Source organism: Pseudorca crassidens, chromosome 8, assembly GCF_039906515.1.
Source record: "Pseudorca crassidens isolate mPseCra1 chromosome 8, mPseCra1.hap1, whole genome shotgun sequence".
NCBI lineage: Eukaryota > Metazoa > Chordata > Mammalia > Artiodactyla > Delphinidae > Pseudorca > Pseudorca crassidens.
In genome coordinates this window covers 70,594,252-70,622,055 of record NC_090303.1, presented here as the reverse complement: position 1 = coordinate 70,622,055, position 27,804 = coordinate 70,594,252, and the positions used below count along the sequence as shown (strand labels likewise).

The 27,804-nt window shown below is 42.4% G+C and overlaps 1 long non-coding RNA gene across 1 annotated transcript; it reads right to left on the bottom strand.

The window, feature by feature from the left end:
• Positions 1-265: 265 nt before the first annotated feature.
• On the bottom strand, positions 266-19,553 carry LOC137228615 (uncharacterized). Its single transcript, XR_010945319.1, has 3 exons — positions 19,439-19,553; positions 13,674-13,730; positions 266-420 (listed from the first exon to the last, which is right to left on the bottom strand). It is a non-coding gene; the product is annotated as an uncharacterized lncRNA (long non-coding RNA).
• Positions 19,554-27,804: the final 8,251 nt, after the last annotated feature.

Below are 27,804 nucleotides of genomic sequence, written 5' to 3'. Positions count from 1 at the left end.
GGATGAGAAGCAGGCAAGGATGGAATTGCATATCTTAGGTTTTGTTCTCCTAGGTCTGCATCTCAAGAAAGAAAAGCATTCAGAATTGACTCCTGGGGAAGAATGGGAAGGATTCTGGCTTCTAATCCATAGTGAGGTTGGCCAGAATGGAAGAAAGAAATCTTAGCAAATCTAAGCAGGTCAAATAGAATTTGATTTACTGACTTCAAGTTACTTTCAAGGCCCCCGAATTCCCATATTCCCTGTTGATATTACCAATTCGGAATTCCAAAGGAATATGGGGGTTTCTGGTCCCATGGCTCCTCGGTCTTTGGGGGTGAACGGTGGATAGTAGCAGAGCAGAGGCCCTGGAGTGTCAGAGAGAACCGTATGTTTTTCTCATCTGCCACTCAACCAACTTCAAGATGTCGCTACTGAGACCTGTGGGAAACAATTTTGAATTATAAGAACGCAAGACCAAAACCCTTTGGCAAGTAATATCTTAAATCTCATCTAAGAACTCCTGCCTCCCACTTCTTGTGCTTGTTTTTCATAGCATCTGTAGCATATTACAAGAAGAGGCATGAAAAATAAGCTACTTTTATGCCCTTTAGAAGAATCATTTCAAAACCTGTGTGGTAGATTGATGGCAGTGGTTTTATTTATTTATTTATTTTTTTACGGTACGCGGGCCTCTCACCGCTGCGGCCTCTCCCATTGCGGAGCACAGGCTCCGGACGCGCAGGCTCAGCGGCCATGGCTCACGGGCCCAGCCTCTCCGCGGCATGTGGGATCCTCCCGGACCGGGGCACGAACCCGCGTCCCCTGCATCGGCAGGCGGACTCTCAACCACTGCGCCACCAGGGAAGCCCCGATGGCAGTGATTTTAAACGGACGCTCCACCCTCATCCACCTCGTCTTTTGCTGCAAGGGTGACCCACCGCTATTATCACAGGATCCTTGAGCTGTTTTATTTTAGTAATTTGTAGTGGTAATGAGTTTAAACTGATCCACTCAACACTCTCCTAATGAACACATATTGCAAGGCAGCCAGCTAAGCTTAGAAGTATAATCAATCCACGGAGGGGAGCAAATACCCACGGATAAAGAAACAATCATTATAAAGAATATTTATTGAATGGTTGGTATGTGCCAGGTGCCGTTCTACTATTTTATTCACGTGTATAATCTCATTTCATCATCACAGTAGTCTAAGGAGATAAGAGCTATCATTATCCCTCCTTGCTATGGATGAGGAACCCAAGGTACAGAGAGGTCAAGTGACTATTCCAAAGCCAAACAGCTTGTAAGGGCTGCCATCTGGACGCTGCCCAGCCAGGCCTGTTATTTTGTATTCATTTGCACAGTAACATAATAATTCAGTGCTCCCAGTAACAGCACTTTCTGGACACAACCAATCTGCTCCAATATATGCAATTCTAAAATTTCCCCAAATACCTACATCTTCTGCCAAGCATTCAGCCTTCTGAAAACAGAGGAACAGAGCCAGGCGAGTCTGACTTAATGAAAATCTTGAGAATGAATTCAAGGTTTCTCATTAATATTTCTGAGCATGCACTGATCTGTTTGACATCTTAAAATGACACTTGAAAGTATATGTTAAGAGCGAATCCGTTATGCTATTTTTCTCTTTAAGATAAATGAAAAGTCCAGATATGTCAGTTGTGTGCTGTCATTAAGTTCACTATTCAATTTCCTCTGAAGACAATATGTTTTTCCTGCCTTATAACACCCACTCTTCATTGCTAGTTTCAATGTTGGCAACATTTACACCAAATACCACCAGTCTCATTGCTCTACCCACCCCTGAGATTTTATTCCTCCCAATTTGCCCCTCCCTCTGTCCATTTGACCCAGCTTGGGCCAGAAGAAGGGGTTTGGGCACATTTTAAATGAATTGGGACAAGTTATAGTTAAGAATCAGATTTCTGAAACAACAAAGTGGGCCTAAAAAAACAGGCCGATAGGGTCAGATTGCTACACTTAGGGCAGAGAGGTCTAGCTCTGAGAGAAATGGAAACTCGGCAGGCTTTAAAGTTTGTAGGACCAAGGGCCCAAGTAAAACTAAAAATTATTCTTGATTGGGCTGGTCAAGATTTTCTCCGAGCTGTATTTCAGTCTGAGACTTTTCCTACCCAAACTTCCTTCCTTTCCCGTCTCCTTTCATCGGTGTTAGACCTACTTTGTGGTCTGAAGGCTTTTCCTGCCCACTCTTCTCTCTCTTCCCTGTATCTTTCACAGGCATCTCCCCAAACAAACCTCTTGCTCTTCTGACTCTGTCTTGGCACTTGCTTCCCGGAAAACTCAAACTGGCACAATATTATCCATTTAGTCAACAGTGCAAAGCATTGGTATTGCATTTTACTCATGTTACATCTAGGCCTACATACAAACAAATTTTAAAATAATACGAATTAATATTGCAAACTATTCCTCGGCCGCCATAGGCGATTGCTGTGAACGCTGCGCTCTGGAACCACGGATTGGAACATGAGGAGAAGCAAGAACATGAACACGCGGCATTACTGGAAAATGATGTTTCATTGTGCGAGAATCTATTGCATTCAAGTTATCCGAGAGGACGCATTCAACAGTTAATTTGTCTTCTCTTTACTACACATTTCTGCCACTCAAATCCTCATGCCAAAGCAGCGTCCATCTCTAACGTCTGCTGTGGTAAAACACAGACCTTCAGGGCACTCAGCTACCAGCACCTGTTGTTTAAAAGCAATTTTGGCAAAAGTTGTGGGTAAGTGTTTCCCTGGGTTCTGAACAGTATTAGTCGCGAGAGTAGATGTGTAATGCTGCACGTTGTACTACGCCAGAGCCGAGCTCTGGATCCCAGTGACAGGATAGGGTGTGTTTTTAACGAACGTATGTTTTCTGTATCTGTGAAATACAGATGTCGAAAGCACAGGGCTCAGGACAGAAAAACCATCTTGCCTGGATCTAAGGATGGTCCTGATCCTTAAAAATGGCATCCAAAGGACGAAAAGAGGGAAGCAGCCACAGCAGCTCCTGAGCACAAGCGGAGAGCCTGGTAGTCAAAAGTTTCCAGCTGCACCTGCTCCTTAGCTTGCTCCAGGCTGTGGGAAAGCCAGGATAACAGGTACTTGGCAAAAATGTTTGCTGAGGGAATACTTGTGGAATCAATGAGCCCAGCCAGTGCAACAGTCCCCTTGACATGGTATCTTCTTCCATGCTCTTCTTAACACTTTTCCACTCTTTCAAAAACCTCCTACACACCCTCTTCCTATGTGAACTCCTTGCTATTTAAGACATAGAAAAGCAACTACACCCTAATACTTAGCACTAGCTGTATATTTGAAAGGCAGACTAATCAGAGTTCAATTAGACCTAAAATGAAGATTATTCTATACTCTAAAAGTTCTTAAAAGTAAAATTCTATATTTATTTTGGTTTCATCATAAACATTCCACTACAAGCCAAGATGGAATAACGGGGACCATATTTATTCTCTCACCTTAAACAGCTAGAAAAATGGACAGAATATATGAAACAACTATTTTCACACATTGGAGAAAAGGCAGAGCAGATCTACCATCTCTGAAAGAAAGGAAATAAACAAGGTCAGCCCTACAATTGTACCAGTTTACTGCCTGGAGGTAGTTTCCAGGCTGCAGTACAAAAGCAGGGAACCCAAAGGGACCACAGAAGTCTTGCTGAGTTGAAAGGCAGATATTGGCTAAGGCAAGTAGAATTTCCAAGACAAATTACCAGAAAGGAGGGAGCTCCTGAGAAAGAGAGAGCTCTGGAGATCTGCAGAGAAACACCCTCAAGTATTTGGCTGAGCTCTACTGTTTGCTGTGTGAAAGAAAACTACCCAAGGCCAGGAAAAGACCCACTGAAAAAGCGAAGGCATAACAATTCCCAGAGATCACACAGGGCTGGGAATGGTTTGTGTTGCACAAGCCTGGGTGGAAAGGTTTTTAATACGTGGGGCATTATGAAGAATTATCAAAACTGTGCCACCTTAGTGGGAGGGCTAAATTATTTCCTGACTGAAGGCAGCTCAGCACTTGCCCTGACAAAACTTAAAGGCAAAAGTTGAAAGGATCCAACGGACTCCAAGTAACTTAACTGTGTGCCGAAACAAAATCCAACACAATTTAAAGGAATACAACAAAACCAAACATTCAGAGATGTAAAATTCACAGTGTCCAACATCTAACCATAAATCACCATGCATGCAAAGAGGCAGGAAATATTATCTATAACCAAGAGAAATTTTGATTAAAAAAACATAGAACCAGAAATGAAAAACATGATGGAATTAGCAAGGATGTTGAAACAGTTATTATAAATATGGTCTATATTCAAGAAGGTAGAGGAAAACAGGACCATTATGAGGAGAGAAATGGGAGGTTTTTAAAAGACCTAAATGGTGCTTTTAGAGATGAACAATACAATGTCTGGATAGAAGATATACTAAATGAGATTAATAACAGGTATGATGCTGCAGAAGAAAAGATAACTGAACTTGAAGAAATAGCAGTAAAACTATCCATGGTAGGCAGAATTCTAAGATGTCCCCCCAAGATTTTGTGCCCTGGGTGTACACCCCCAACATAATCCACAAGACTATGAATATGATAGATTCCACCCTGGTGATTGTTATATCCGAGGACACTGATGATGTTAAGAAAGAGGGATTATCCAGGTAGGCCTGAGCTGAGCACCACAGCCCTTTGAAAGCACAGAGCTTCTCTGGGTGATCACAAAGAGGAAGTCAGGGATCAAAATCAGGAGAAGTATTCAAAGTACTGCTGCTGACTTGATAATGGAGAAACCCATGTGGAAAGGAAAGTGGGCAGCCTCCATTTGCAAAGACCAGCAACGTGCTGAGAAGCAGCAAGGAAATGGGGACCTCAATTCTATAACCCCAAGAAAATGAACCAGTCAACAACCAGTGAATCTGGAAGAGGATGCTGAGCCTCAGGTGAGAACCTCATCCCCAGTCAACACTTTGATTTCAGCCTTGTGAGATCTTAAGGAGAGAATCCAAACATACTGTGCCAGACTTCTGACCTACAGAACTGTGAGTTAATAAATGGGTGTTATTTTAAGTCTCAAACTTTGTGGTAATTTGTTACACAGCAATAGAAAACTTACCCATGAAGCAGAGAGAAAAAAGACTAACATACATGTGCATACACACACAGCATCAGTGACTAAGCAATATCAAGGATTGTAATACATGTGTAGTTGGAATGCCAGAAGAAAGGGGGAGGGGAGATAGTTGAAGATATAATGGCTGAAAATTTTCCAAATTTGATGAAAACTATAAATCCACAGATCCAAACATCTCAACAAACTCCAAGCAGAACATACATTAAAAAAAAAAAAAAAGCCAAATTATGAAACATATGTACAGAGAACAAAGATAAGAATGAGAGCAAACTTTTCATCAGAAACTATGCTGGCTAGAAGAGACTGGTACAATATCTTTAAAACACTGAAAGAAAAAATTGTTGTGCTAGAATGCTTTACTCAAAGAAAATATCAGATAAATAAAAACTGAGAAAATTCATGCCAGAGGACCTGCACTATAAGAAATATTAAATGAAGCTCTTCAGGCAAAGAAAATGATATTGGTTGGTTTTATCATAATGTATCTTCTGCTAATTGATAGAAGTGCCTAGAGATTAAAGTCATGAACACACAAACACACATTTGTCTTATGTTTAGGAAGAATATATGACATTTAGCCCAGTCATGACAAATATACAATAAGCCAAATTCTTACCAACTAAAATGTACTTTCTGTTCATTAATTTTAAAAAAATGAGAGGAGTAGAAATTAGTTCATTATTTAATTTACTGAAGGAGAATTTACTAGATGAACTGTAATGAACCTATAAAAAATACTATGTAGATTTTACAGGCTCAGTACCTCCATAAAACTTTAGCTGACATTAAGGACGTTCTAGGAAATTATCAGCAGATACCTAACTTCACAGAGCCTCATTTCAATAACAAATATTCAACATTAGCTACTATGTAAAAGCAAAATAATTTTTAAAAATGAAGGCCATCTGCCAAACTATTATTTCAAAATTATAAAACTCCAATGCCATTGCTGTAGGAAGCCTCTATGAAAATCCCTAACAATTCCCACTATCTAATATTCATGCCCTTGTGTACTCCCTCCAGTCCTGTGGACTGGACTTATTGGCTGATTTCTAATGAATGAAATATGGCAGAAGTGATAACATGTTACTTTGGGGATTAAATTATAAAAGACTAGCTTCTGGTTCTCTCTCTCACTGGCCCCATGAAAAGCCAGTTGCCATGTCAGGAGGCAGCCCCATGGAAAGGCCCTAATGGCAAGTGATTGAGGCCTGTCAATGACCGTGTGAGTGAGCTTTAGGGTGGACCCCAGCACTGCCACCAGCTGAGCTGTTAGATGAGATCACAACCCCAGCTGATAGCTTGATTGCAAACTCCTGATAGACATGCAGCCAGAGGCACCCAACTATGCTGTGCTCGAATTCCTGACCTGCAGGAATACTTTTAAGTCTCTAAGGATTGGGGTGATTTGTTACACAGCAGAGGATAACTAATACAGCTATTATTCAGCAGTTTCAGTATCTTATTCATAAAGAAATCCTGAAGACACTTTCTACGTAATATATGAGGCAATCATTCTACTTGCTACTTTGTGTATGATGGTATTTTCATGGATTGGTAAACAAGTCAGCATGTGGCAAGCTATCACATGGAGACTCAAAATCTGTAATAATTTGGCACCACGATCTATTCAACTATTGTCACCAATGAGCAATGTGGTAAGAGGACAGAATTTACCAGGAACCAAAGTAACTCTGGCATTATCCAACTCTTGTTACTGTTTTATAACCTTAGAGAATTATTAGGTTCTTTTAAAAGTGTTCCAGAGAGATATCTTTAATTGCTGATGCTAGGTTCATATTAAACAACTTTCTACCCACACAAATGGGTAGAATTCATGATGACTCACTAATTCTCCCACTGAACAGAGCTGCACACAACCTTTTGGCCATCTGGCTAAGATAGATCTTTGGGACTAATAACCTAGGACTCTCTAGGACTTAATATTACATGAGACTAATACATATAACTCCTGCTGGCTAAACAGTAACATCTGGGCTGGAGCCATGACACAAAGAAGATGATGATTAAAATAACACTGGTGGAGCAGTCTAAAGTTGATAATATTATTTGTCATTCACAGTTTCATTTGTTTCTCACCAAAAATCTTACATACTAGATATCATTTTTATTATAAGCCCCTTTCACCATGCTACATTCTTTGTCATGTATCTAAGACAAGGTTTGATAACTCTAGAATTCAAAGACAATTTGCCACAGAGTAGTTGTTGATCCCTTAAGCCATGAAATGCCTGCATAAGAAGTAAATAGATCCATCATAATGAGAAAAATCCTGATACCCTACCCACTTCCCAACCTACCTTTGGCTGGACTTTGAAATTGTTTCTATTCCACATCGCTTAAGTTTTTTGTTTTGTTTTTTTTTTTGGTTGCTTTACGCTGACTTAATGAGCCAAATTCTTTGAGCCAACGACTACCTTCCCTACCAGCCCCCAAAACAAAATTGACCGTATTTGCTATGGGAAAAGGCAGTCCAAAGACATAGTAATGAGTGCCTACTGTGGGATTTTCATCTCCTACAGAAATTTATGGCCCCATTCACCACAGCATCATATGCCTCCTAGAAAAAGAGGCAATGGGTAGTTTATTCCTGTCTAGAAATTGATGTGTAGCCAGGGGTAACATGTGCACATTCACATCTGCCTAAAGCAGGGTGTAAAATGTGCCCATGCATCAAAGATCCCCTAGAATTTTTAAATCACAGAAAGTCAGAACTAGCTGCAGGAGGCAGGCTTTTGCAGCCAGGCTGCACTTTGCTGAAATATGTGCCTTGACCTGTCACTCTTCCATCTCCCAGACTGGATGTTCTCTATAGGCCCTTTTGACTCTAATGTTGTAAGATCTGTGGAGTTGAGCTGAATTGGTTTAAGAAATCTTCCTAAGCTGTGCTAGCCGTGTGTTGGATCCTTGATGTCATCTAATATTTTTCATGGGTGATTTGGATTAGAAGACACAGTACATCATGGAAGGATATTACAGCATAGCTATGACTGGTAAAGAGTCATCAAAAGTTGGAAAAATTTCTGAATGAAAAAGAAAACAAGTTACACAATAACATGTTTGGCAAAGACCACTAGTGGTGTCCCAATTTCCATTCTCCCCTATTTCCTTTATATTAGAACTCCTGGCTTTATGCTGGGCACACTGCCATCTGAAGCAAAGATATTCCTCAATAGCTCACCAGTAGATATGGTCATATATCTCAGTTCTGGCCAATGAGATATAAGTATCGATATAACTGTTATGTGCAACATCTGAAAAACGTCCTGCTGGCTGGAATGCAGACAAGATGACTGGAGCACAAGTAGCCATCCTGAACCATGAAGTGGAACTTGTATGCTGAGGATGGTGGAACCACAAGATAAAGGGACCTTAATCCTTAAACCATGAGTGCTATCTATACCAGCCCTGAACTATCTCCAAACTTCATTTACGTGATAGAGAAATAAACTGCTACCTTGTTTATGTTACTACCATTTTTGATTTTCTGTCACTTACAGCAGAAATAATCTTGCTGAAAAAGCAGAAATATGTGTATCCCATTTTAATAAACGTATGTAGGTGTGTATGCATGTATGTGTGGATGTGTGTGTGTGTGTGTTGTATCCAGCCACCCAGCATCCATTCTCCCATTTTAATATCATTCTGATTTCCCTTTAGTGAACTGTCCCTCTCTTGCTGTGTGATGCCATGGTGGATGGTCAAGACTAGATGCCTAGCCTCCCTTTAAATGACCCAAGGGGGTCCCAGAGGCTCTGTTCAGTGAGGCTTCTTCTCACTGCCCTGTTTCAGTGGGAGGCAAGGTAGAGATTCTTGAAGCTCTATCCTAAACACTCTCCACGCTGTTCCCCCACAAAGGAGTTTAATCTCCACATCTGCTTCTGCTACATCTACAAACAGGTGATTCACAAAATACATCTCCAGCCTGAACCTGTCCTTTGAACTCTGCATGGGTGTATCAGTCAGGACTCTGGCAGAAATGAATAATACCCTCAGATTGGTGCAACTTGAGTGGGTGGACAGACTATAGGGAAATTGTCAGAGGTAGCACAGTATTCTGAAAGAAGCAAGGGCACAGCCAGACCCTGGAGAGAGAGGGCTTGGTGGAGAAGGCTGTCCGACAAGAGCTGTGATCTTTGGTTCAGGGTTGCAGCCAGCCCACAGCAACTCTGCAGGGAAGAAGCCAGGAGAATAAAGACCCACTTCACTCCTTTTCCTCCTCTGATCTCCTGCCATTGCTCTCCATTGAACCGACCCAATCTGAAGCCAAAAGCAAAGGGAGTTGGCTGCTGCAGGTCAGCCTCCCAGGACAGCAGGCAGGGTAGAGAGGAGGCTGGAAATGCAGATAGAAAAGCTGCAGCACAACCTATGTATCCGGTTGCCTACTTCACATCTTTTCATGTATCAAGGCACCTCAAATTCAGCATGCAACAAACCAAACCATTCATCTAACCCCTCCCAAGATTTAGCCAGCCTGGTCCTCTTTCATGTTCCTAATCTTAGGAAATGGCACCATTAGCAATGTATTTATGGAAGCCAGAAACGTGGAGATCATTCCTGGTCCCTTTCTTTCCCTCTCCACCCATAGTCAGTCTATCATCAAGTCCAATCAGTTTTTTTTTTCTTTTTTTTTTTTTTGCACACTTTGCAGGGTCTTAGTTCCCCAACCAGGGATCGAACCCAGGCCCCCGCAGTGAAAGCACCAAGTCCTAACCACTGGACCACCAGGGAATTTCCCACAACTAGTTTTATACAACTTAAATTCAGCAAAAGAAAACAAAACAAAAACTACTCTCTCCTGGTACTTTGATTTTTGAGGGGAGATGGGCAAGCAAGGAAGGCAGGCCAGGCCAGGACCTCTAGATCTCTGTCCATTATAAGCCCTGTTCTTCAGCTTCTCTTCAATCTCAGGAGACACCTATATTCTTCTGGTAGAGTCTCTTTTTGCTTAATCTATCGAGAGGTGGTTTCTGCTACTTGAACAAGAGGCTTAAGGAATAAAGCAAAATGTTTAATTCGGAAACTAAGTGAAAAAGTACTTGCTCCTCAGACATGTCACCACTCTTCAGAACTCACAAGGTGTCTGAAACTATTCTCTATTTCTAAATATATCCTCCAAAGGGAAGCAATAAAAGAGAATTTTGTTAATTAAAATATGTAAAGTAGAGCTATGTATAATTCAATCACAGCACGGGTTCATATGTGAACAATAGGCATCTCTTGGAAGAGGGATTAGAGGTGATTTGTATTTTCCTCTCTGGATCTTTGATCCCCGTGTTTTTTATTCTGAGTACCTATTATTTTTGTAATTGGGTTTTACAAAGCAAGTAAGTGTTACCTTAAAAATAAACTAAATAAATTATAGTGTATTGATGCTGGAAAAAAAATAGTAAGAAAGCTTGATACTGCATACCAAGGCAAATAGCAAGAAACAGCTATTATAGAACTGTATTAAAAAACAAAACTAGGGGCTTCCCTGGTGGCGCAGTGGTTGACAGTCCGCCTGCCGATGCACGGGACACGGGTTCGTGCCCCGGTCCGGGAAGATCCCACATGCCGCGGAGTGGCTGGGCCCGTGAGCCATGGCCGCTGAGCCTGTGCGTCCGGAGCCTGTGCGTCCGGAGCCTGTGCATCCGGAGCCTGTGCTCCGCAACGGGAGAGGCCACAACAGTGAGAGGCCCGCATACCGGAAAAAACAAAAACAAACAAACAAACAAAAACAAACAAAACTAGGAGCTGGGTCTGAGGCAAAAGACAAGAGAAGGGTTCCTTTAATGACAGAGAGCTATCAGCAAAAGTGACTTTTTCACCAGGTTTCTAACTACTCAAGAAAATGGTTGTATTTCTTCTACATATTTAAGAGTTGTTTCTGATATTATCAACAAGTAAGAAAAAAAGTGTTTTCTTTTTCCAAATTAGGCTGTGGAAATGCATTTTTTTGTTTTTGTTCTTTTTTTTTTTTTTTTTTTGTGATACACAGGCCTCTCACTGTTGTGGCCTCTCCCGTTACGGAGCACAGGCTCCGGACGCGCAGGCTCAGCAGCCATGGCTCACGGGCCCAGCCGCTCCGCGGCATGTGGGATCTTCCCGGACCGGGGCACGAACCCGTGTTCCCTGCATCGGCAGGCGGACTCTAAACCACTGCGCCACCAGGGAAGCCCTGGAAATTCTTTTTTTTTTTTTTAAACACATTTAGAAACTTTTATTTTTATTTTTTTGTGGTACACGGGCCTCTCACTGTTGTGGCCTCTCCCGTTGTGGAGCACAGGCTCCGGACGCGCAGGCTCACGGGCCCAGCCGCTCCACGGCATGTGGGATCCTCCCGGACCGGGGCACGAACCCATGTCCCCTGCATCGGCAGGCAGACTCTCAACCACTGCGCCACCAGGGAAGCCCTGGAAATTCATTTTTAACCAGCCTAAAAGAGGTTAATCACACTTGGGATGCTTCCTTAGAGCATAAGATGGCAACATCCCCGGGTTGAGCCTCCAGAGGGAATTGATGGGTTACTCCTACAGCTGAGGAGACAAGCTATCAAATGCAGACAGTGATCCATGGCAAAATCTCAGTAGAAGACTTCTCTGCAGTGAGCTAATCGAGTAATAACAACTTTGTAGTAACAGTTACACAGCAACAGCCATGCAACTTTCTAGAAACTACCTATTAAACCTCAGGGTATTACATGTACATCATGTTTCCTTACCCAAATGAGCAGTTTCACTAACGGGTTTTAAGTGATAAGGTAGAACATTTGCCTCATACAAGGATGAAATCTGTGAAAAAAAATTAAATATGTGTGTGCATGCACGTGTGTGTGTGTGTGTGTGTGTGTGTACATACATATATTACTATAGAATTTGGCACTTTTATCATCCACACTGAAATGTCTAGGCAGAGAGCCAAAAACCTCAGAGTATGCTTTCTTGTGGCCCAAATAAATAATAATAATGTATAATTTAAAAAAGTTCATTATACTGGATTATAATTAGTAATATCTAAGCATGAGATTATGATGTTGCACATTTCATGCACTGTTCAATCAACTAATTATAGTTTTGGTTATGTTTTCTGCAACAATAAAAGAAAAATATCACATGTACTAGTGGATTATACCAACAGGCATAACAATGTTAAGAAGCAATGAATGCTTGAGTGTGAATCCATAAAGAAAATTTATATATGCTGTAGCCTAAGAAAATTTTAGAAAATACTGCATCAATATGTATTTGAATGGACTCATAATAACAGGCAAACAAATACTAGCAAAAAACCAAACATTCCCCTTACTTGATAAAACAAACGATACGATGCCAGATAGCAAAAAACTTTGCAAGAGAGAGACAGAGAATCAGGAGAGAAAGAATAAGACAGAACAGAGAGAGCCTGAAAGATAAAATTCCAGGTATCAGTTCCTGGAACAAAATGATCTTTAAAATGTTCTCTTTTCCAGATATGCCATGGCACCCAAGTGGAGAAGAGCAGGGGAAGCGTGGGAGAGGAGAGAAAGGAGAAAAGAAGGGAAGGCAGGCAGCATGAAGACAGCAGGCGCACAGGTGGGAGGGGTGTGATGAGGAGCAGAGGAAGGAACACAGGGTCCACATTTGCTGACAGCGAGGCAACGTTAGCTGTCATGGAGATGGAGGGGATATGAACGCAGGTGTCGGAGAGCCAAACCTCTAGCCCACCTTATAACTCTGGAGGGTTCTATAGCCCAGGAAAATTATGATTTTTGACTCATAAAGAAAAAGTTAAAATGTTACCCAAAGAAATGAGTTGTTTTCATTTTATTGTATCATGAGGTGACACTATCTTTGGGAACATTCTGCCAGACATGCCCCACCACTTGTAGCATTTGTGTTCCATGCAGGGTCTGCTTTTAGTTAAAATTTTAAGCTGTTTTACATATAAGCATACACCGGCTACTATTGGTAGGATACAAAATGTCCATTTTATAATCAGCCCTTGGAATATTCCAAGACAGATTAGTATATAAGGGAAGAAGACAAAGAAATTCCAAGGTCCAGTGCTGGGCAAACCCAGAGAGTGAAAGGGGATTTCCGATAGGTTATCTCAGACAAACTGACCAATCGGACACTGGCCCCTGTCCCTGGTAAAGAAGCAGAGGATGGAGGACAGAAAGAAAGCCCCTGGGAGAGGAAGGTGTGTGGGATGTAGAGATGGGTGTCTTCTGCGGGCCCCTATTATATCTTCTCTGTCTATTTCATTCCCAAAGTCATGTTCATTCACTGTAATTTTTTTCCTAAAAATTAAAGGAGCATATGAGTTTTAAAATCCTTCCTCTCTAATCTCTCTAACCACAAGTCATCACAGTTAACAATTTGATGTTTAACTTCTAGATATTTTTCTGTGCATATATGATGCCTTACCTATGAATGTATATTTCATATATACTCACATTACAGACACACACACAAAATTATTTAGACAATGAAAAATGAGGGATGCTTTACTTACTGTTCTCCCCTTCCCTTTCCACTTACTTCTTCATGGTCTTCTCTCTGGATTAGGACGAGATCTGCCTCACTTTATGTTTTTTCCTATTTTTTAAAAAATAGGATTTATTAAAAAAAATTGTGGTAAAATATATATAACATACAATCAGCCGTTTTAACCATTTTTAGCTGTGCGGTTCAGTCGTGTTCAGTACATTCACATTGCTTTGTGCCTCATGCTTCTTAAGAGAGGACAGAGGAGGGGTCAAACATGTGGGCTTTGAAGTCAGACTGCCTGGGTTCCTCTCCCAGCTCCCATGCCTATCAGCTACGTGGCCTTGGGCAAGTCATTTAATCTCTGGATCCAACAGTTTCTATGTTTGTAGAATGTAACAACACCATCTATCTCATAAGAGTATCTTGAAGATCAAAGGCATATTAAGATTTAAAGTGCTCAGAACAGAATTTAACATACAAGAACGTTTAACTACAGGCCAAATGATATTTCGTTATAAGGATATATCGTAATTTATCCAACCAATTCCCTACAAATGGTCCATTAGTACGTTTTGGTAGGTAGCTGCTCGGAGGCAGATGGAAAGGTGAGAGGGCACACATCAGCTGACCTCTGAGACTAGAGGGTGTTGTTGGCATTTAGCAGAGGAAGAATAGCTACGGCGAACACGCTACAATAAGCAGGACAGTCCTGAACAATGACGAATTTGCACTCCCTTAAGGTCACTAGGAGAGAAACACTGCCATAACTCTTAACGCTGCATTCCCACTTCTTGTCATTTTTTTCCCACAGACTTACTTGCACACAAACAAAATGATAAATGTAGAAGTTTATTCAATGTAGTTTTCTTTATAATAGTAACAGATAGGAAATAAACCAAATGTCCTTCTTGACATGGGACTAAATAATAATTTGCAGTACTTTCAAATGATGGAATGCTATGCAGCTGTTTACCAAGATTCAGAAACTTCCCCGTATGCTAATATGGAAAGATTTGCAAAATGGTATATTACGTGGAAAAAGAGTGATGTACATAGTATGCTAATATTTGGGGGTAGAAAAGAAGCCATATTTACATATAGTTTTATTCATGTACAAAATATAAGAGATTAATAAATATGGTTATGTGGGAAAGGGTTTGCAGGCAGAGGTAGGAATGGGGTGGATGGGACAGGGTGGTAATTAGACTTTTCAATGTTTGCCTTTTTCTAATTAAAAAAAAATTAGAGTCATGTGAACATTGTGCTTTTTTTTTTAACTAAGGAATGAGGGGGTAGGCTTCCCTCAAGCTTTTGTGGAATCTGGGCCAAGAGCACAAATGAAGGCCCACGGACTCTAAGTCTAAACATGTAGAAGTTACATGATGAGATAAGGCGTGTTCAGGGTGGTATGGCCATACACTATGTAGAAGCTATAAATCAAATTAACAAACTGTTAAATAAAACATGTTCTCTTCTCCTACCTTGAAAAATAAACTTTCTTAATGACAAAAACAGATAAATAAATGTAAAATTGAAAGATGGCAAAATACCAAACACAAAAGAATTAAATTATTGTGTATAATGGATGGTTTGGTGGTGTTTGGAAGAGTAATAAAATAACGATGTGCATAATTTGCAATGTGTTTTGTATTTATTTCACACTATTTTTTGGCCTTTATTTCAATAGAACCACTAATTATGTAGTTCTAATCAAGATTTTCACATATTTTCAGTTCTATTGATAGTATATTAGACAATCTTTCTTGAATAATTAAAGTTTTTTCCTTAATTAGTTTCAATTTGAGGAAACTGCCCTGCTGAGGCAGAAACAACTAGAATTGTCAATAACTTTTTAAAGCAATACTTAGATTGGAAACAAACCGTGGAATTTAAATAGTATGTCCAAACATTATAATGGGGTCTTTATTGCAAAAATTATTTTAAAATATTTAAATTTTATCATATAAATCAATAGCCCTCAATTGCCCTTTTCATCACCTCTCAAAGTGATATCTATTATCTATACAGTATTTCTTAAATTCTTCTCACTTCCAAATTTTCATTGCTGAGACATTACAAAGAAAACTAGAAATAGCACACCTCCTTCAGTGCCCTGCTTCAAAGGACTCAAAAATCTCAGAACTTGCCCAGGTCTTCCTGAAGTATGAATACCATTGGTTTCTTTTAAATTGGGAGACTATATAAATCAAAATAAAATAAATTATGGAAAAGCATCTGTAATATTTAAAATCTCGAGATTGATACTGTGGTTAAAAAAGGAACTCTGAAGTAAATTGATACAGGTGAGGATGTGGTCAGCATAATGCAGACAGCAATGAACTACTCTTCTTTCAAAGTATCTCAAATCATGACAGAGCTGAGAAAGTAATGGCAAACAATTTCACAGAACCACTAAAAGCACATAGGAAAACCCCAAACAGCCATCTAAGACAGATGGAGACAAATACATAGGGCTAGGCAATAAAACTTTCTCTGAAGAAAGTTACTAGGGGGAGAAAAATCCCAGGTCTCAGAAGAGAAGGCAATTAATACAATTATTTCAATAAACTTGAGATTCTTGCTAAAATATTTCTAGAACATCCATGTGACTGTGATCTTGACAGTATGGTCATCTATTTATAACATAGCAGCAAGGATCTGACACAAAATTATAATATCACAGGAGTACTTTATTAATATATACAGTTAGAACTTGATATTCTGATTACTCACTAACAGAATATATCTTAAAGTTAACTGAATAAGAGAAAATGGTTATTAAAGAGCAAGAGGAAGAGAATATTGAAGGAGTTCATCTATACAGAAAGATGACTGGATGAGGTGAGCACTGAGTGGACTGATTTATCAAGGTGGACCTATGTTTACTCATAACTGTTCACCTCTTATAGCATGTGAACTGCATTGTGTTGCAACGACCTTTTTATCTGATTTCTTTACCACTACAGTCTAATATTAAGGAGAAATATGGTGACTACTGTGTTCTTCATTGTGTCTCCAATAATCACACAGGGTCTAACACATGGTAGGTACTGGTATCTGGATGGATGAATGGGTGGATGGGTAGGTGGGTGGATGAATGGATGGATGGGTGGGTAGGGGAGTGGATTAGCTCATGCATCTCTGGTGTTAGGGAGCTGCACAATCCTTGGCTACAATAAATAGGAAAGTTTCCTCATACCCACGGGAAGCTCAACTGCCAATGTCACAGTCACAAATATCTCTCAGACATCGCTAACCTCTTTGCAACAGTTTGCTCAAATTTCTGGTGTTTAACTTTTAAAAATTCCAAGTATTGGAAGAGAAATCTTAGAAATTTAAACTTAAAAACTGATATAAAATACATCACATTCTCACAATTGGCAACACATTATCAATCTCGAGTTTTTAAGTATTACAGATGCTTTTCCATAATTTATTTTATTTTGATTTATATAGTCTCCCAATTTAAAAGAAACCAATGGTATTCATACTTCAGGAAGGGCTGGGCAAGTTCTGAGATTTTAAGGCCTTTCAGAGATAGCTCTGGTCAGGGTCAATGCCAAGCCATCTTTTTTTAGTTGAAATATTTTCTTATTTTAAAGCTTTATTGAGAAATAATTCACATACCGTGTGAATTACCCATTTAAAGTACACAATTCAATGGTTTTTAGTATTTTCACAGAATTGTGCAACCACCACAATGAATTATAGAACATTTTCATCACCCCAAAAAGAAACCCTGCACTGATCAGCAGCCTCTTCTCATTTCCCCTTTCCCCAGCTTCTGGAAACCACTTATCTCCTTTCCGTTTCTATAGATTCCCTGTTCTGGACATTTCATAAAAATGCAATCAGAGAATACGGGGTCTTTTGTGACTGGCTTCTTTCACTTTGCATAATGTTTTCAAGGTTCATCTAGGTTGTAGTATGTATCCATACTTAATTCCTTTTTATTGCCAAATACTGTTCCATTGCATGAGCATATCACATTATGTTTATCCATTCATCAACTGATTGACAGCTGGGTTGTTTCCATTTTGGGGGGCATTATTAATAATACTGCTGTCAACATTCATGTGCAAGTTTTTGTGGACATAAAGTTTCAGTTCTCTTGGGTATATAACGGAGTGGAATTTATGTGTCATTCGTTAACTCTATGCTTAACCTTTGAAGAACTGCCAGACTCTTTTCCAAAGCAACGTGTGAGGGTTCCAACTGCTCCTCATCCTCGTTCACCCCTGTTTTTATCTGTTTGGTTTTTTTTTTTAACACAAGGCAGTCTTGTAAGGTAGGCAAATTCTGACTCCTGGACCCTCTTCTTCCCCTTTCTTCCCTCTCCTTCCTAACTAGGTCTTCTGCCAAGAACCCAGTGCCTCTCCCAGTGCCCTGTCTCTTTCCATACCTATACGCTGCTGTTCCCCAAACTCTAGAGCACTGATTCCTCCTCAGTTCCTCAGCCATTATGCTTTTTCCTTGAAGACTCTGAGGGGCATCACATTCAAGAAGCAAAGGTTAACAAGCCAAAACATCATTTTACAATAACTCAAGTTCTTTCCTTGACCGAGAAAGGGGCTGGGGTAGACACACAGAGGGGTGGCCCAGACCCCCTTTAAAGGACTTGCTTCCCAGCTGGGAGTTGGGGAAGGAACATGTGGTGCGGTCAGCTGCAGGGAGCTGCTTCTCCTGAGTTCTCTCCCTTTTCAAGGCAGCCCACACTCTGACTGAGCAAATTGGGGATTCAAAGGCACATTCATTCTGGTTCGGCACAGAACACTCTCCCCACAGCTCCTTGCCAACTGGCCAAGGCTATGTTGAGCCTGCACTGCAGTTCAGTTTTGTCCTCTTCCAGTCCCGTTTTTGTCTTCTTCCCTTCACAGGTGTTGATTCCTAATAAACACCCTACACTCCAAACTCCATCTCAGCATCTACTTCCAGGGAAGCCAAGCTATGAGAGTTGGTACCAGGAGTGGTCCAAGAAAGTAGGCAATAAGACGGGGTTTTGGAGCAGTTTGTCAATCAATCACCTTGGGCTGGCAGTGTGGACACCAATCACTGGTGATAGGAGGAACGCAGACAGCCTTGGGGCAAGGTGGCAGCCCAACTTAAAACTTTCACCTGTGGGAGCATGTACTGGTAGAAGGGAATGAACTAGCTAGAATGATTTATCAGGCGTTTGAGATGTATGGAGAAAAGAGCAGCTGCATGGATAAGAGTACTGGAGTGATTGCTAAGTGCCAATGATGCTCTACAGAAATATAATGAACATTGAAGGGCTGAGTAAGAGGCAATTGAAAGCCAGGCATGGAAGCCAGAGGGCTTCTTTAGGTGTATACAAAGAAGGTCTCGTCTCCTCTAGGAGGGTGGAGAAAGCCAAGGGCCAAGTTCAGCAGGCTTCAACCCAGTGAAGGCCCCTGAGATTTTGACTCTCAGACTTCTCTGAACTTGCTGAGCCTACAGACTTATAGAAGCTGCTCATCTACACTACTAAGAGCTATTACCCCTCCATCTCCCCACCCCAGGAGACAAAGCAGAAACCTCTCCCTCTTGAGGGCATCATGTGGCATTTGTCACATAATTGTGCAATGGAGAAAGGGGAATTCCTAGACATTTAAAGGACTGTTGGAACCAGATCTGAGTAGACATTGATACACAGAGACTTGAAACATTACCATAGGCCCTTGATTACAGTGAAGTGATATGGAGACTAGATAATAAATGAAATCCTAGCCAAGTCCTGGCTTAGTGGTCTACTGTGTCAGTGAACCCACCCTGTGCTCTGTTCCGCTCTCACCAAATGTACCATTGGATTGACATACTTGGCAGTTGCCGTAACTCCCAGTCCTTGGTCTGTGAGGTAACAGCTGTCATGGGAAAAACCATACGGAAGGCTCTGAACCCCTTCTCCCCTCAAGATAGTGATTCTGCATCCTGGGAGAAAAAGCAGAGATTAGCATCACTCTTAAGGATAAAAAAGATGCAGGGGTGGTGGTCCCCAAAATACCTCCATCTAATTTGCTAATCCAGGCCCTGAAGAAACCAGATGGATCGTGGAAGATTACTGTAGATCAGGGGTCAATGAATTTTTTCCATAAAGGACCAGATAATAAATATTCAGATTTTGCTGGCCATATAGTTTCTGTTTCAACTACTCCATTCTGCTGTTGTAGCATGAAAGCAACTATAGACAATTTGTAAAGTGGCTCCCAAAAAAACACAGTAACATATTTTTAAAATAAAATAAATTTTATATACAAAAATAGGCAGAGGGCTGGATTTGGCGCTGAGGCTCGAGTTTGCTGACTCCTGCTACAGACCACAACAAGCACGGCCACACAGGAGCCTAAATTACAGCCACCAGGCAAGATGTGGTATCTTTGCTAGAGAAAGTAACATGGCCTCGGGAATATGGCATGTGGTCTTGACATGGTGAATGCATTTTTTTCTATTACAGTCAAGAAAGGGGATCAGAGATAGTTCACATTCATAACAAATGGACCACAATATACATTTTAAGTTTTACCCCAGAGCTATGTAAACTTCTGCCCTCTGTCATATATATTACATAGATATATTACAGGAGATATCTGGACTATCCTGGTATTCCTCAGAACATGATATTTACCTGTTACATCTATCGGCATTATGTTGATTAGGCCAGATGAACAAGAAGTGACCAGCAGCCTAGTGGACTTGGTAAGACCTTCACAGGTGCTCCAGAAGATGGGAGATAAACTGAATATATAGGGGCCTGCTTCATCCATTAAACTTTTATGGTCCAGTGGTCAGGGGCATGCTGAAATCCCCTCCTAGGGGAAAGACAAATTATTACATCCTTCATCACTTACCATGAAGAAGGACACACAATGCCTGGTACACCTCTTTGGGTTCTAAAGATGTTGTGTTCTATAGCTAGTGAGAGTTTCATGGTCCATGTACTGAGTGAGGTGAGTGGCTATGGATTTGAGGGCTGCAAAGCAGGAAAGGGCTCTACAGCAGGCCCAGGCTGCGATGCAAGCAGCCATTCTGACCACAGTGGCAAAGATGGAGGTGACGCATGGGCCAGCAGTATGCACCCTCATTTTCCAAGACTGATATACCTACTGGTCATCCCTTTTCAGTGGAAGAAAAAAGGCCTACGGTTAAAATTTGCCACTGTTGAACAGAGACCAGCACTGAGCCCCCAGTATGGTACCATTCCTTGAAGAGACCAAGTGGCTAACTTGGCAACAAATTGACTATACTGGGCCCTTTCAATCTGGGAAAAGCCAGAAGTTCAGGAATATACATGTGTTCTGGATACAGATGTGTCTTTCCCACCTGTAGGCCTCAGCCAAGACCACTCTCTAAGGGCTTAGAGTGTTTGATCCACTGGTATGAGATTCTATATAACATCACATCAGACCATGGGACAACTTCCCAGCAAAGGAGGAGCAAGGGTAGGCCCGGGATCATGGGATCCATGGGCTGCAGCACATTCCACATCTCTCAGAAGCTGCTTGCCTGCGAGAGCACTGAAACAGCCTGCTAAGGGCACAGCTGAAGCACCATCAGAGGCATTACTCTGACAGGGTGGGGTCCCAATCTCTAGGGTGCAGCATACTCATCAAATAAAAGAACTTACATGCTTTGTCTCCAAGAGAAAGAATAGATGAGATCAGGAACAAGAGTGGAAGCAGGAGTTGACCCACTCACTGTCACTCTGAGTGACCCAGCTCCTTCAGTTCCGGGCTCTGCAGGGTTAGAAGACCTGGTACTCAAAGCAGGCACACTCCGGCCAGGGGACACAGCAAGAGTCTCTTGAATTATAAGCTATGGCTTCCACTGGGGCAGTTTGGGCTCCTTGTGTCCAGGGACCAACAGGAAGAAGAGAACTTAAGCATCTTGGTGCAGGTAATTGCCTCTGTCATCAGAAGGAGGCTGGCCTGTTGTCACGCAGTGGGGACCGTGAGGAATATAGGTGCGCCCCCCTTGGGCACTCGCTGGCATTCCCTTGCCCAACCGTGACGGTAAAATGGGCATGCGTACCAGACCCCACCCAAGAAGAGCATGGTGACCAGAACCTGAGGCCTCTTGGAAATAAAGGTCTGGGTAAGTTGTGGCACCAGCTAGGCCACCGAGGCCAGCAGAGGGGGTGGCTGGGGACGAGGGGAGCTTAGAATGGACAGTGGAGGAGGACAACAATGAATAGTAGCTGCCACTGTGACCAGCCCAGCGGTGGTGGCTGCCTTCTGTCCACTCACCTCCCTCTGCCAGGTTTCCCTCAGGAAGCGAGGCTCACGACGGAGCAATGGAGGAACCGCACGACGGAGCAATGGAGGAAGCGCACAACAAATGGGTGCGGAAATGGGGCTCCCAGCCCCGGGCTGGGAGGATGTGAGAGTCACAGAGCCGAGGAGTCTAGTCAGCAGCCAGCTCTTCCCAGACGGACGGAGGGACTGAGGGACGGATGGAGACTGAGAGAGGCGGAGTGGGAGGGCCTGGGGGTGGTGGCCTCGCCTGAGTTCCACAGTGATTGGCCGAGGCTTGGACGAGCTCCACACTGATTGGCTGAGGCTTAGAGGCCAGGCCAGTCCTTCCTTCAAGGGCACCCACGTCCCTTCCCAGGTGTACGGACTCATAAATCTTCGCAACCCAGGCTCCATCATAGCCCTGGTTCTGGAGAAGCCCAACTGAAACAAGGATTATGTCCATCACAGCAGTGATTCATCAGAGTCCCTTTTCCCCCTTGTCCCAACTTTCTTCCTAAACTTTAACCGCTTCAGGTTTTCTCTTTTTAGTGCTTCTCCAAAGCACTCTTTCTTCCTTCTCAGGCCGCACAGTGGAAGGTGGGCTCCAGACTTCAGGCCCGCCCCTCCCCCATTCTCTCTTTCTCTCTCAAATCATATTTCACCTCATTCACCGCCAATCCCCAGGGGAGGGGAAGCTCTGGACAATCACATGTTATATTTTTGTCCCAATCACACATATCCTATCAGTGCAAATGAGTGCCAATAGTTTAATGAACTACACCCTAGAGTTATCTGTGTTTTGGAAAAAGTTACTAACCCCAAGAATGCCTCTCTAATGGAGAATTTCAGGCAACAATGACATAATGACAGGGTTGAGCCTTCCCTGTATCCTTCAAAATGCACCATTCCTCTGCCTGCACTCAGCCCTTTGGCTCAGTCAAATACCAAAGAGCATTAAGACAACAAAAATAACAAATGACGGGGTCTTTATTATATGCTAGCCATTGGGCTGGGCCTTTTACATTCCTCTAGACCTCACACCAACTTCGGGTGAGATAAATAGCTGAGGCTTGGAAACCCAAGTGTTCCCCCAGGGGAAAGCAGCTGGGAAGTGGCAGAGAGAAAATCCACTCAGCTATTTTGACCTCCAGTGCCCAGCCCACTAAAGCAGCCGGAAAGCCACTCCCGGCTGGCACACAAGCACGGCTGCCTTAGCAACAGCTCAGCAGCACGCCACAGAGGTTGGCACACATTTTATTGTTGAATAATGTCCAGAAGGCATTGTTCATCATTTAGGGTCTGAAACAATATACCAGACTGTGAAGAAAATGTTTGGGTGGGACATTCTTGGATCGACAGAGAAATTTCCAAAGTTTTGTGTTAATTTCCTTACTTTAAAGCAAGAATGAAGCCATCTACCTATACGTGTGCTGTGAGTTAGGAAAAAGGCCCCCACTTCAGGGTGGGAGGTGTCATAGGTGGTGCTGGAGAGCTGCTATTTAGCCACTTTCACTCAGAGGTCCGAGTCTAGATTTTAGTAGATTCAGTTGTTTTAGACATGTGCTCAGAACCAAGGAGAATGCCATGGCCTCAGTCCTCCAAGGACCACAGTGCTTGAGTCCCAGTGAGAGGTTTGGTTCAGTGAATGACAGCTGACATGGTAGAGGGAAAGTGCCTATGAGCTGCCTCCCCTTCTATGCAACATTGCCCTTCCTTGTGAATTTCAATCAGTTCATCCGGTGGTAGTATTTTTAGAAAAATGTAGAGAAGTGACACTGGGGTCCTTTACACAATCATCTCAGCAAGTACTTTCCCTTGTGAAAGTGGCAGCGATTTAGGGGCAGGGGAGGGTAGCGATGACCATGAGGACAGTCAGAATATTTCAACACTATGGACCTAATGAGGCCATGCAAAAGTGACCCTTGAGGGAAGGCAAGCAGGACACTACAGACTTGGGGTGTCCAGGTGGGCACTGGGCATATTTCCCTACAGGATGACAGTCCCTCTCCCAGGAAGGCTGGGGTCTGACATGCTCTGGCAGCAATGGTAGAAGGTGGGTGGAGGAGGGGGGACATGCAAGACAACCCCAGGCAGCTGGAGACTTAGCCAGTTCCAGGGGTCCTCTGCTTTAGCGCCCACGAGGGCTTCCTGGGGCCAGGGTGTCTGGAGAGGTGGAAGGGCATGCAGGGAGCTCGGGCCAGTGCCTATTCACTAACGAGTAAGGAGCATTTAATATTTTCTTAATGCTCGTTGCTGTACTGGGAGCAGCCCTGGTTATGACACATGGACACAGGATGGCTTCCTAAGGAACACTGGAAGATCTTTGCACAGTGCTGTGACCAGAAATCCCTGAGTGACTGATCATTCCTTCCAGGGGCCAGTCTTCTTCAGGAGTTTTGTAGACACCTGGGGACTCACTGCAAATACTCAGCAAAAGTTCAAAACACTTCCCCATTGGCAGAAGAATCCCAGGACAGATATAATAATCCAGGGCTATGTCTTAATCTCCAAGTGGACCTGAACCTTGTAGAACCAGGAGATGGCCTGTCATTGTGTCAGTTTGTTCTTACTGACCAGAGATGGTAAATAGACATCATCTCAGAGGCCAACTCCAGTTGATTGCTGTGTGGTTGTCTGATGCACTGTGTTGAGTAGGATTCTGAAGTTAAATCCAGTCTCTGAGAGAAGCTGTCCCATGATTACTGCAGTGGTGACATCCTTCCTCTAGACTTGGGCTTTTTTTTTAAAAGCTTTTTTGGCATGTCATGGGCCCGTTGCCACCTGGTGAAGTCTATGGACATTTTTTCAGAGTAATAGCTTTCAAAAATAAAATTAAATACAGAGGAAACAAAATATGTTAAATATAGTTATAAAATATTAATAAAAGTTAAGATACTGTAATATATGTGCATCTTTATTAATGCATTCAACAACAAGATCCAGTGGTGGGTACAGTAACTGTTGAATTAGTAAGAGTGTAAATGATATTTTGAGATGTCTGAGACAGCTGAGTGTAATATGAATATGTCTGTGGTTTGTATTACCAAAAGCACTGCTAGGGCTTCCCTGGTGGCACAGTGGTTGAGAATCTGCCTGCCAATGCAGGGGACATGGGTTCGAGCCCTGACCTGGGAAGATCCCACATGCCGTGGAGCAACTAGGCCCGTGAGCCACAACTACTGAGCCTGCGCGTCTGGAGCCTATGCTCTGCAACGAGAGGCCGCGATAGTGAGAGGCCCGCGCACCGCGATGAAGAGTGGCCCCCGCTCGCCGCAACTAGAGAGAGCCCTTGCACAGAAACGAAGACCCAACACAGCCAAAAATAAATATAAATAAATAAATTTGAAAAAAAAAAAGCATCCTAACCATGAAAGTTTAAAAAAAAAAAAAAGCACTGCTAATTCTACTGATTTGTTGCCTACATTCACAGTGAAAGGAAGTGCCAAATTTGACTTTAAGGTTAATGACAATATAGAGGTCATTTTTTCCCATTCACATTCAGAGACCCCTTGGGGAGAGCCCAGGAACCCCAGGTTACTAACCTCCAGTTGAGACTGTAGCACAGACCCAGCCCCTGAGGTGTCAGCTTCTCTAAGACATCCAGAACTCATGTCCACTGAAGTCCAGAGCTGTGCACACCAGCAGCTGGTACCTATTTATTTACCTAAATGCTTATCATCCCATGACTCCTTGGCAGGTGGTGAGGGGGCGCACCAGTATCATTCTGATTTTCATCATGGCCCAGTTCCTGGGAAAACAGAAAACTCTCTCTTTGTGTAAATTCCCTGGAAAGCTCAGGTTGCCTTAGGGTCTCCAGTATAGAGCTGCAGACACCAAGGATCTGGGTAATCAGTGAGGTGACAGCTCCCTGTTATAGTGTGTGAGTGTGGGAACAGTCACCAGCCGCCTCAGGTAGGGTTGAGCCATGAGAGAGGGGAAGCTTCAATAGAATCCACCTGTGATGGCATCGACAGCACGTCATGGCTGGCACCCCTTCCTTGGCTGTGTTTGTAAGAGTTATACCTGCTTGCAGGTTGATGAATTTATAATTATCTCCTGGCGAAAAACAGGACTGAAGACAGACCATCTCCCACACATAGACCTTTAAACAAAACTCAGCAGCAGTAGACTTTTACAATGGCATGAGTGAAGTAAGGTGGGACTAACAAATTTTGCAACATGAAATGAAACTCAAATTTGGTCATTACAATTGACTATATTTAAATTGTAGCTATATTAGGGAAGAAAAAAGCAAACAGCTTCTACCTGGGACATCAAATAACGTTGCTCTCTGTGCTGTACACTTCAAACTTACATGATATTATAAATCAACTATACTTCAATAAAACTTAAAAAAAATAATAAAACTGCTCAGAGAGAATGTCAACCCAGAATTCTGGCAGTTGCCAATAAACCTCGGAAATTTTCTTTGCTCTTGTTAAGCCCCTCTGGAACTCCAGGAGTAGTTGTAGCCGAAGGCAGTGAAAAACACATGCACAGGCCTTGACATCTGAGCTGTCTGCCCAACATTTTATTCCTTGACCTCAAGGATGCTCTGAAATTACCGGCACAATAAAATTCTCCTTTACACTGTTTGGCTGTTTCATTCTCTGTGCAGTCAGATATTGAGAATGTACCCAGGAGTGTGACATTTAAGAGCACAAACCCCATTTGGCCTCCCATATGCTGAAGACTCTATATAAAGTTGTGAACAGCACCCAGGGGTCATAATTGGCTTTGTGTGAGCTATGGCTTCGCCTATAAACTTGCTGACCACCACTGCTCATCCAGTAACTCCCAATGGTGGGACAAAGATAAGTTCCTTCATTTCTATTCAAAACCCTGGAAGGTAGAAAAGATTCTGTCAGGTTGAGTCCTTGGGGCCTAATAAGATTGGAACCTGTTCTTCCTCACTTAATCCCTGCCTGAACCACAGGTCTCCTTATACCTACTCAACACTTGCCAAACTCAAAGTCTATAAAAGAAGTGAAGTGAAGAAATGAACCTGAAATAAATGACTGGCATCAGTGTGCAGCATACTGAAAAGAAGGCTGGGAGAAAAATGGATAATTATAATCAAGCTTAGTGACGGTGATGGTGGTACATTTATTAAATGCCTCATACATACAGGCTGGAAACTATGTTATTTCTGAGCTCCCTATTCTATTTTATTGATTTTGGTGTCTGTCTTTATGCTAACACCACCCTGCTTTTATTATTGTAGCTTTGTGATATGTTTTGAAATCAGAAAGTGTGATATCTCCAATTTTGTTCTTCTTTTCCAAGATTGCTTTGGCTATTTGGGTCCCTTGAGAATCCATATGAATTTTAGGATAGAGTTTTCCCATTTGTGCAAAAATGCCATTGATATTTTGATAGGGACACACTTTAAAAATACAACCTCATTTATTTCTTATGACAACCTATGAGATACGTTCTATTATTATTTCCAAAATAAACATAAGAAAGCAGAGGCACTGATCTAGTACCTTTTTACAAAAATGTTGGCACTGAGCTATGGAAGTTCAGGCAAGTGCTTTAAATTTCTTTCCCATTAGTAATAATGAATATTATTATCATCATCATCTGTCTACATTCTTTTTATCTTGTTCCTATAATCATCTGTTTTTGTCTGTGGGGAGTCTTTTTTAAAAAATATTTAGTTTTGGCTGTGCTGGGTCTTCATTGCTGCGCGGGCTTTCTCTAGTTGCATCTGGTGGGGGCTACTCTATGTTGCGGTGAGCAGGCTTCTCACTGCGGTGGCTTCTCTTGTTGAGGAGCACGGGCTCTAGGCGCGCAGGCTTCAGTAGTTGTGGCATGTGGGCTCTAGAACGCAGGCTCAGTAGTTGCTCCGCATCATGTCGGATCTTCCCAGACCAGGGTTGGAACCCGTGTCCCCTGCATTGGCAGGTGGATTCTTAACCACTGCGCCACCAGGGAAGCCCATGTGGGGA